At 42.6% G+C, this 10,833-nt stretch overlaps 1 non-coding gene across 1 annotated transcript; it reads left to right on the top strand.

The window, feature by feature from the left end:
- Positions 1 to 8,849: 8,849 nt before the first annotated feature.
- Positions 8,850 to 8,968, top strand: LOC112481345. The gene has a single exon (XR_003046877.1). It is a non-coding gene; the product is annotated as a 5S ribosomal RNA (ribosomal RNA).
- The last annotated feature ends 1,865 nt before the right edge of the window (positions 8,969 to 10,833 follow it).

Raw genomic sequence — 10,833 nt, 5'->3', positions numbered from 1 at the left:
CAGTCAGCTAGCTCGTTCTTTCTTTGACCTAAAGATGAACGAATTCATCTTCTCGGAAAGCAGATATGCCAGACCATCAATACTGCATGATGCTGTAACTGTTCCATTTTTAATCTATCAGTCCTAGGACATAGGTCAGATCGTGGCACGTTCTAAGAAACTGTGACGCAGCTTAGAGGTCAGTTAAATGACCTCTTCTAACCACACCCCGACATTGCCTGTACCTGCCGTTCAGACATCCGCCGTCACTTATGGGAGCCGTTTTCCAGGTATTCCTAATGAAACAATTTAGAGTAACTTTTTAAAGGTTGTTTGATTACATGGTATTATCTGCTGAGTATTTACACTTTGTTGCTTTAGCAGCGAGATCATCTCTTACCAGCCTTTAAATATCAGCAAGAATATTATTCCCAGACCCAGCCCTCTTACAGATATTCTGCTTCTAAACAGGTCAGGGGACACAGAAAGCTCTGGAACGCCAGGATGTCCTCCGCTCTGAGTCCCTGCCTGCCCTATCGAAGCCGTGTGACTCCGTTATATTTGGAGGCATCCTCTTGCACAGTTAGTAAATGGGGATGTTTCAGGTTTTTCTCCCTAAGATTAATAATTTGAAGCATAATTAATTACATTTCAAATTTGATTTTTCGTGCATTTTAGTACATTGTGAAACCTACATGTCCTGTTGATTTTGTTGTTGTTTCTTTTTTTTTTTTTAATTCATTCATTCATTTTTTTAATGGTGACATAGGTTAATGAAATCCAATAAGTTTCAGCTGTACACTTTAACAGTAAGGCATATATATGTTTACACTGTGTGTTCACCTCCTATAGTTAGATTTTCATTGAATCAATGACATCAAGTTGCCGTGGGTTCCTTCCTCATCCAGACTTTCAACATTTCCCTCAGCCTAAGCTGGGACCCCTCTCCCAGCCCTGCGCTGTAAGTGGGTCAGAAAGGATTTTGTAGCTAAATTCACCAGTAGATTTTTACTATTAGTTCTTATTACATTAGAGAAAACTGATTTTCTTCACAATTTTTAAACTGCAATTTTTCTCCAGTAAGTCCAGGAAAACACGAAGAGAAATATCAAAATGCTTATATAACTAGGACCGAAAGCGATATGAGATTAACTAATTAAATAGGTTTGACTACGTAAACATTCACTACTAAGGCGGGCGGGTGTCTACAGCAGGTAGTATAAACATTTAAAAGATGGCATCATCCAGGACAGAGGAATCATAAATACATATTGCCAGAAACAAAGTAAAATCGAGAGTTTAATGCAGATCAGTCATCCTAATAATGAAGCTGATAGGATTAACAAACTAACTGAAAATGTGGGGGAAAGTCATTTTTTTTCAAAAAAAATAGTAAGGCTGGGATTCAGGAGGGGACTCACCATGGTGCAGACAATCAGTGTTTCCTGATACTATTTTACATCTTTTTCAAAAAACGTCATGAGAAAGGATCCTTCTGCTCAACTCTAGCCAAATAAATTTGAATATCTGTGTAGAAGCATTGATTTTCCGGAAAGCATAAATATAAATTATCAAAATATAAACACAATTATCAAATGACCAAACTGGATCTCAAAAGAGACACAAAATTGAAATAGACCAATTATTATAATTATCAATCTGTTGCTCTCCCCCAACCCCTCCTCCCAAAAAAACAAAAACAAAAAACTACCAGATCTAAACATTTTCACAGTAAGTTTACCAAACCTATAAAGAAAATGTTACTTCAATGCTATTTAAGCTAATCCACAAGTTTAAACAAGAAAAAAAAAAACTCTAAAATTCTTTTCAAGAAGACTAAATTCTTGATTCCAATAACCTGACAAAACCAATACTCACACATATTACAGATGCATTTCTATCCTGAACATTGAGTGCAAAAACCTAAATAAATTAGTAGTGGACAGAATCTAGCAACACATTAAATGAATAATACATCTTGATCAAGGAAAGTTCATAGCTCAACGAGGAAATTGTTATTAGGATATTACAATGTGTGATGTTACTAGAAAAATCATGTAATCATCTCTGTAGGTGCCATAAGACATCTGATAAAACTCAACATTCTTAAATTTTAAGTCTCAATATGTAAGTCTAAAATATATAAAACGAAAGATATGAAAGTGTACACATGTTATACTTAGTGAAGATATACCAGATATATTCCTTTTAAAATGAAAAGCAAGGATATCAGCATCAAAATTAGTTATTAAAATTGTTCTGGCATCATTAGCCAATGAAATTAGACCAGCAAAGAAAAAACATACAAAATATAAAGTAACAAATGACATTCGGAATCAGTTTCTGAAAATGGACTCGTATACAGAGAAAACCCAAGAGAGTTGACTAAAAACTATTAGAAGCACTAAAAAAATACATAGAATTAATAAAAATCTATCACCAAGTTAATAAAAAAACACACCGAGCTAGAAAATATGATGGAAGGGGAGACCCATTTTGCAATTCCCACCAAAACGACAGAAATACCCCGAGATAAACATAACAACATATGGACGAGCCCTGTTCTTTTTTAAATGTAAATGCTACCCAGGGACTGTGAAAAAGACTGCTATGTGTGCGTTTCCCACTTCCTCCTCTGTAACGCAGCCCCTGGATTTTAGCTGGGCACACAGCCATCTGGGACAAAAAGTCTGTTTGGCAGCCCTGCTTGCAGTATGACCATTTGCCCGAGTGCTAGCCCCTGGGGGTCAGCGCGAGCTGATCAGCTGTGCTGATTCCAGGAGGGGTCCTTAAAGAGAGGCAGCGGTCCCTGAGCTCTCTGTCCTTCCTCCTGAGCACACGAAGGTGGATCTGGAGCAGCCAGCTGGTCCACAAGGCAGAAGCCGTGTTGGGGATGGCGGAGTGACCATCAGTAAGAGGCTGTTTCCGGTGGTGGCGTGGATGAATCTGTCTGTGATCGTGGGAAAGAGGTCTTGTCTAAGGAATTGTTATTTCGTGCTCGCTGTCGATCACAGCCGAACTTCACCTTGACAGACAGACCCGGAAGAAGACTCGAAATCAAGACAGACCGAGCAACTGTTTCTTCCTTTCCGTGTGCTGATCACAGCATTTACCAGCCTCCCACTCTCCATCTCTCCATTCCCCACAAGAACACTTATTTCTATTTTGTAGTGTGTTGTTATGTTTGCAAATACTTGAAAATAAAGAACAACTTCTTGGCCCCAATTCGAACCCCTTTCTTCATGACCCCGATGTGACCCGATACTGCTGTACATTATTTTTCTGAATGACAAACTTGAGCCGGCAGGCCTCGTGTTTAAGATTACTCATCGGCGTCCACCCCTTACAAACTCGGCACATCATCCATAACCAGGCGCTCGGCTCTCTGCTTCGCCTCCCTCCCAAGCTACCCCCACGACCACCTACTATTCCATCCACATAGAATTCCCAGCAGCTCTCCCAACGCACGGGCCCTGCTGTGCCTGCGCGGCTTTGCACAGTCTTCCCTCTCTGCCGGGGGCGCCCCGCCCGCTCCGATCCGCTTAGCCAAGCACCGTTCTCAGCTCCCTAAGAAGCCTTTTCCCATCTCTTCTCTGTTCCTCAAACCGAGGATATGTTCCTCTTCGCCGTCCTTTTCTGCGTTTCCTCTATACCCCAGCGTAACCTCTCAGGAACGTCGATGTCTTTCTGCCTCCATTAGAACGTAAACTCCTCGAGGACAAAGACGAAGACGACGCCTTGCCGTGTTTGTGCTTTTGGTAACAGGAACAACTTGAGCGACACAGCCAACTCTCAAAATAACTATTAAACGAATTAGCCACTCTCCAGAGCAGTTTTTCTCAGGCCCTGAGATTTCGCAGGCCCGTGGCGTATACCGCCTCTGCCCAGTTTGAAAAACACTGCATTAGGAGTTAAATGGCATCACTTTGAATGACCGTTGAGTGTCAGTTCATTCAAAATGCAAACACAGAAGCTGACGCTGAATAGCAATACTGAACACAAACGGTCCAGCAGACGATCATGACTAAGTCTGTGGGTTTTTAAAAATTATCATCCAGATAAATTATCCAAGTATATCCAAATAAATACAATTTTGAAATATTTTCATATACATTGCACATTCCTTAAAAACATGTCTGTGGATTCCTAGTTGTGAAACAGGGTTATTTATTATTCCTTTAGGAGTTATGTGCATGCCCCTGACTCTGAAAAACTGCAAATTTTGCAAAATATATGTGGACGTGTTTTCACAAATACATCCAGCCGATCGTGAACCTCAAGTTCAGAACTCCCACCTCGGTGAAATGCCCTGAAATGCCTTCATCCGTTTGTCCTGGCAGTGCGGGCTAGTTTAAATGCAGTGGATCCCTAGCTTTCCATCCTGAACAGAACCAGTGCCAGCTCCAGTGTCAGACTTTAGGAAGCTCTCGGTGCATTTAACGGCCTCTTCAATTTTACTAAACCGTCCGTGACTTCCTGAAGGATCACCCCCAAGCTAAACACCCTACGAAGGATTTTTTATTCCAGACCCAGGCGGAGTGGGGCTTAGACCCAAGTTCAGCCCAGCTTCTCTGAAAGGTACCCTTCAAAAGTCCCCAAAACTTTAAGTTTTCTGTACATCCCATCGCACGCCTAGGCCACTAGAAGTTTAACTGAGAAACTCGAAGTCTCTGGGACAGAAAGCAGGGAGGCTTTAGTCCGACGAGATTTTTTTCCCATGACATCGGAAGGCTTTTTAAGTTGGGGGTTCTCCTGGAGACACGGGCACAGTCCCAATGCCTCCCAGCTGGTACCTGTAAGGCCTACACGTGGGACAAGTTATTTGGAATAATAACTTACTAAGGCAAGAATAATGCAAGGAAAACAAAATTATTTCTTAGAAGAGTCACCGGGAAAAATACTCGAGGTTGGTGCCAGGCCTATTTGGAAGAAAGGAACCTCAACAAAGTGAAGGAATATTTTGATAGTTAATGTGGTGAATCACAGCCTGCTTCAAAGGATGAATGCACATTTTACGTTCAAATCATTTCCACAAGTATTAGTCCTAATATGGCAGTTTTGTGGCAAAAGGCCGTTTCTTCCTTATATTTAACTCGGTAGGTGTGGTCAGGTCATGAGCTTTAACTCCACACTTTCATACTGGTACGAGGACCACATTAAATAAGTCACACCAGGGCACATCAGTGGGGACGCTTGGGTGGTCCGACATCTCACTGCGTCTTTGGTCGGGGAATGCAAATCAGAACTGATAATTCATCCTGCTAATTTTTCTTCTAAACAGAATTCTCCCACATGTCGCCATCCTGTTTATATAAATGGGATCAGATAAACCGAACTAGCTTTAATATCACTAAATCATACACATTATGTAAACACATAATTTTTCTAGCAAAACCATCAAATCTTCTAGCAGGAGGTAGAAAGGATATAAAATAAGTGCTTATTTCACCGGTTACCACCGACGAGAGAGGGTAGGTGTTCTGAACATATGTGAGGAAGACAGTAAATTTATTCCAGAAAACGTGTAAATAACTAACTAGCTACTTTTAATTTATTTTCTATGCCTATAGCAACTGTATATTGACTACCAGTAAAATTAATATTCTGGGGAGTCTAAAAGATGTGGTCACAGTATCGCTGCTGAAACTCTGCTTGTTACAATAGGCGTGACCCTTATCATAACCTGAGATTATTCTATTATTGTGTATTTCTAAGTGGTCGTAAATGTTTATGACTCTCTCTGATGGAAAATATGTCAGAGGGAAATAGAGAATGACACATGTACGCATAGATTACATATTAAAAGGAACAAATCAAGTGGGTAAAAGTTATGGATATATAAAGGAAAAACGTGGAAAGAACGAAAAAGAAGAGAGAAAGAAATAACTTAAAGTGCACAAAGAAGAGAAAGTGCATTAGGACGATAAACAAGCATTCATACTAAACACGAGGGAGAGGGAGAGAGGGCGGGACGTGACGAAGGCGGAACTGCAGCTCTGGGGTTGTAAACGGCACCCCACAAGGGAAGGGAAGGGAGAAGACACCCAAGTAAAGGCCATGAGGACGAGGGAGGACACTGTGGCATCCTGCCCACATCGTCCTTGCCAGCCCTGGTTGCTGTAAGTGTTGGCAACCACCCGAGGTTTGCCGCCTCTGCTGAAAACGACCAGGAGGTCGTGCCCTCCCCCGGGGGTCACCTCCCCCAGGGGTCACTGGCCAGCCCTCTGTGCTGTCATTCTTGCTCTGAAGCCATCGTTGCAACAGACAGAGACTGAGGGCTAAATATGTAATTTAAAATTTTTCGGGAGCCATATTTTAAAAAGTAACAAAATAGACTCCAGAAGTAGACACGCACAGAGATGGCCAACTGATTTTTGGCAAAGGTACAGAGGCAATTCAATGGGTGAAGGCCTTGGTACAACTGGCCGTCTATTCATGAAAGAGGAAAGAGAACATGAACCTCAACGTCACACCCTACACAAAGAGTAATGCAAATGAAACGGAGATCTAAATGTAAACACAAAACCATAAAAGTTTTAGAAGAATACATAGAAAATCTCTGTGACTGGGGTTAGCCAAGAGTTCTTAGATATGACACACCAAAAAAAAATCATAAAAGAAAAAAAAACTGATACATTGAACTTCATCAAAGTTAAAACTTGCCCTGTGAAAACGCTGTCAAGAGAATGAAAAGACAAGTAACAAAACCTGGAGAAAATATTTGCAAATCACACGTATGACAAAGGACTAGATAGAGAACTCTCAAAACGCAACAGTAAGAAAATGGAGCTCGAGTTTCAAAGTGAGCAGGAGACCTCGACACTCCCCCAGGAGTTACACAGAGGGCAAGGTGCACTGAAAAACGCTCACGTCGTCAGCTACTAGGGGACTGCCAGGTGAGGGATGACGAGACACCGGTACACGTGATTAGACCGTGACGCAGAGGTGCCACTACACGGCAGAACGGTCTGATATTTCTTACAAAGTTAACCGCACACTTAAGATGGGACCCCACAATTCCACTTCGAGGAAAAAAGAAAGTTTGTGTCATACAACCTGCACACACGTGTTCATGGCCGCTTTACTTGTGCTAGTCAAACCCCAGAAATCGCTTACATGAGAACCCTCACCGTGAGTTCTGTTACTAAGGTTCCTGATTTTCCAGGGGATGAGGAGTCGTGATTAAAGCATGAGTAGATAAACAACTGAGAAAATAACTGCTAAAAACTATCAACAATAAAAAATGAAAAATAGAATCACGAAGAAGTGACAAACGACAGAATACTATCGAGTTTGTATTTAGGTCACCTCTTAGACACAAATTATCTTTTAAGCAGAGAACAAATAAAGATGATCTGAAGTGATGAACACATAAGAACAGGGTTGTTTTAAATACGTGGTTTTTCCAGAAGCCACTGTGGAGAACAGCTTGGTGGTTCCTTTCAAAACTTAAAATGGTCTTACCACGCGACCCAACGATTGCAATCTGGACATTTATCTCAGAGAAAAGAAGACTTATGTCCACACAAGAACTTATATATATGACTGTTCATAGCTGCTTTATTCACGAGAGACCACAGCTGGAAACCACGCAAATGTTCTGCCGCGGTGAATGTCCACACAGACTGTGGTACGCACCTGCCGTGGAAAACTACACAGCACGGAAAAGGAACAAACGCGCCCTGGATGAATCTCCAGGGAATGATACTGGCTGAAAACAGCCAATTCTGAAAGGCTATTTATTGTATGATTGCATTTGCATAACATTCTTGAAATGACAAAACTATAGAAATAGAGAAAAGATTCGTTGTCGCCAGGGGTTGGGGAAAGGATGGGTGTGGCTACGGAGGATTGACAGGGGAGCCTGTGGTGACCGTGAGTCAGGTACCTTGATGATGGTGGTGGTTACGCAAAGCCATATGCGTGGAAACCTGCACCATTGCACGTGACACACAAAGGAGTGTGTATATGACGGTGAACTTGGGAGAAGTGTACGATCACCCCGGGGGTGTAGACGCGGCACTACCCGGCCCTGTAAAACTCTCCCATGGCGGGAGGGACACAGGACCTCCCCACACACTCCCGTGCAACTTTCTGTGAGACTAAAATTATTTCAAATTAAAAAGTTGTTAAAATTTTTTCAAGTTTTTAAATAAAAGGTTTTTCTGAACGTCATCATAAATCGATCGTTTTAAGCACGCCTTTAGGTCTTCCAAAGACACGAGTAAGGAAGCTATTCCCTTTGCTATTAATTCAAATTTTGTGCACACGAAATCCGGTGACCCTGCGCTGCAGGAGAGAGGGCATTCATGTGCATTTTAGTGACGTTTACAAGACTGACAAACATCCTCCCCGTTCGAATTCCACATGTTTTTTCAGACAACAAATGATATTCACAACCGCAATGATGAGACGACTCTACTCATTTTTGTTTTTTTGTTTTTTTCCATGCAAAAGAAATTGGTCGTGAAAAACCAATCTATAGCAAGAAAAGGAATGGGACGTTTCCAGTAGGATGACCCCTTTAAGTGGCGGGGCCACCGTTTCAGATCGAAGAGGCAGAATCTGCCTTCAGTTCTATTAAACTCGTAGATGCTAACTGCTAGAGTTTTAGTATCAAAGGAGACCCTGATCCCCTACTTGCCCAATGAGGGTCGATATTATAGTTTTAAACACCATGAGTCCAACTGTGCAACGCTAATGACACGTCGCTTAGACAGAGTAGAGAGGATCAAAGTACAAAGCCCCCCCAAAAGCTCAGGGGCTACAAGTGCATAGCATAGATGATAAATGCAGCATTTCCTGTCAACGTTTGTTAGACTACTTAGTAAATAGTGCTGAGATAAGTTTATCATTAAGATACAGAGAGAGTCTACGGCCATGCCACCCTGAACGTGCCCGATCCCGTCTGATCTCGGAAGCTAAGCAGGGTCGGGCCTGGTTAGCACTTGGATGGGAGACCACCTAGGAAGACCAGGTGCTGTAGGCGTAAAAAATAAGGGCTCGTAAGCTGACAAGGTCCTTGCAATCTGTGAGGTCAACCAAGGGTTGCCTCGCCTAAAAAAATAAAGATACGGAAAGAAAAAAATAATAGTTAAGACGGGAGCTGTGCCACCCACCCTGCCAGCATTAGGGGAGCGTGTCACCTGCTTACGCAGGTGAAGCACACTCCAAGTCCAGCGGGAACCACACCAACACGAAGGCTCAGAGTTTAGGTGCTTTTAAGAGAAATCTGCATTTTTATAGGAAATCCCCAAATTTTTAGTTGTTGGCAATCATTTCAAACAGTTTAAAACAGTGTGTGAATCAGGCTATAATTGTTTCCCTGAGCTGCTGTAACAAATGCCCACAAGCTGGGTGGCACAAAGCAACAGAGACCTAATTTTAGTTTGATTGCATTTGCAAAGACCCTTATTTGTAAATCAGGTCACATTCACGGGGGCGGGGGGACACTTGAACATACTCTTTTGGGAGACACTCACACTACATAAGCAGAACAACCTGCAGGCCCAGTCCAGCCCAGGCTACCAGTTTGTATATCCTGTTTGATGGTAAAATAAATTCCAAATCGGTTAAAATGTGTTAAAAATAAAAAAGCTTTAGAAAGATATTGAGGTGAATGTCCACTCACAAGGTAGGGAAACATGTTATCAGCATAAGTTCAAATACAGAATTTATACGGAAAAAAAGAATTGATCATTTTGATAGATTTAACCACAAAAATATAACTATTTCTCCACATTTAAAAAAAAAAAAAAAAAAACAAAGTAAAAATACAAATCAGGAACGACACTGTTATAAAAAGTTTGAAAACTGTCTACACAAACAGAGTTAGACTTTCTTTTTATTGATTTATAACCCTCGAAAAGAATTGGCATGGGACCATATAGAAAATTAACAAAAGGGAAGCACAGATGTCGCATAGACGTGTGAAAAGCTGTTGAACATTACCAGTTTTCAATACTCTGCAAATACAAAAGCAATGACAAGGCTTTTCCTCGCCATCAAAGTAACCAAAATTAAAATCAAACCAACAAACTAATTCTCAGAGAGGGCAGGGGAGGGGGGTCAAGGGCTCCATCGCACACTGTGCATCAGTGAAATCGTGAATTGTCCAACCTTTTAGGGTCAATTTGTGTCCTGGTGTCAAAAGCCTTAAAAATGTTCCCTCTTTCTAACCGACCAAAATTTTCCTCTAGAAATACACCCTAAGTAAACAAGCCAGGAAGAAGAATAATTGAATGAGGCTGTAAATACTGGGAAACGGCCTGAAGGTCGAATAGGTTGGGGGTCCCTGGGTCAGACTCCGAGGCAGAGAGTTCAGGGGGCTATCTGGGGACCGCCCTCCGCCATGATTCCACACGGGGAGGGACGGAAGGGTGCCAAGCAGGGCCGAGTGAACCGAGAGGCCGCATGTGTCACACTCGCCGTGAAACCTCAGCCAGTGCCACGGGGCCGTCTCGGCAGGGATGGCCCTTCGGAGCTGAACTGAACTGAGACAAGGGCTGGGACCTGGCGTCCCCTCACCTATCAGCCACGGGTGTGGCTACCCCAGAAGGAGGGGTGGTGTCGGCGAGGCTGCTCTCCGGCCGATGGCGATCCCAGATTCGGCTGTGACCTCAGCAGGCGAAGGCCCTTATTCTCCATGATTCTTTATCATCCCTCCTCGTGGGCTAGTGACAATAGGTGTGGTAGGTCGCATGTCCCTTTTCTTGTTTTCCCAGCTGTATCGGGGCGGAATTGACAAATAAAAGTCGCATAGACTCGGCGTGCACAACGGGATGGCCGAGAATCCGTGTGGTGGTGAAACGCCTTTCACGATCCAGTTAACACGTTCCTCGCCGCACGGTGACC

The sequence above is a fragment of the Pteropus alecto genome, unplaced genomic scaffold (assembly GCF_000325575.1).
Source record: "Pteropus alecto unplaced genomic scaffold, ASM32557v1 scaffold14, whole genome shotgun sequence".
Lineage (NCBI taxonomy): Eukaryota > Metazoa > Chordata > Mammalia > Chiroptera > Pteropodidae > Pteropus > Pteropus alecto.
This window is presented reverse-complemented; position numbering and strand designations above follow the sequence as displayed.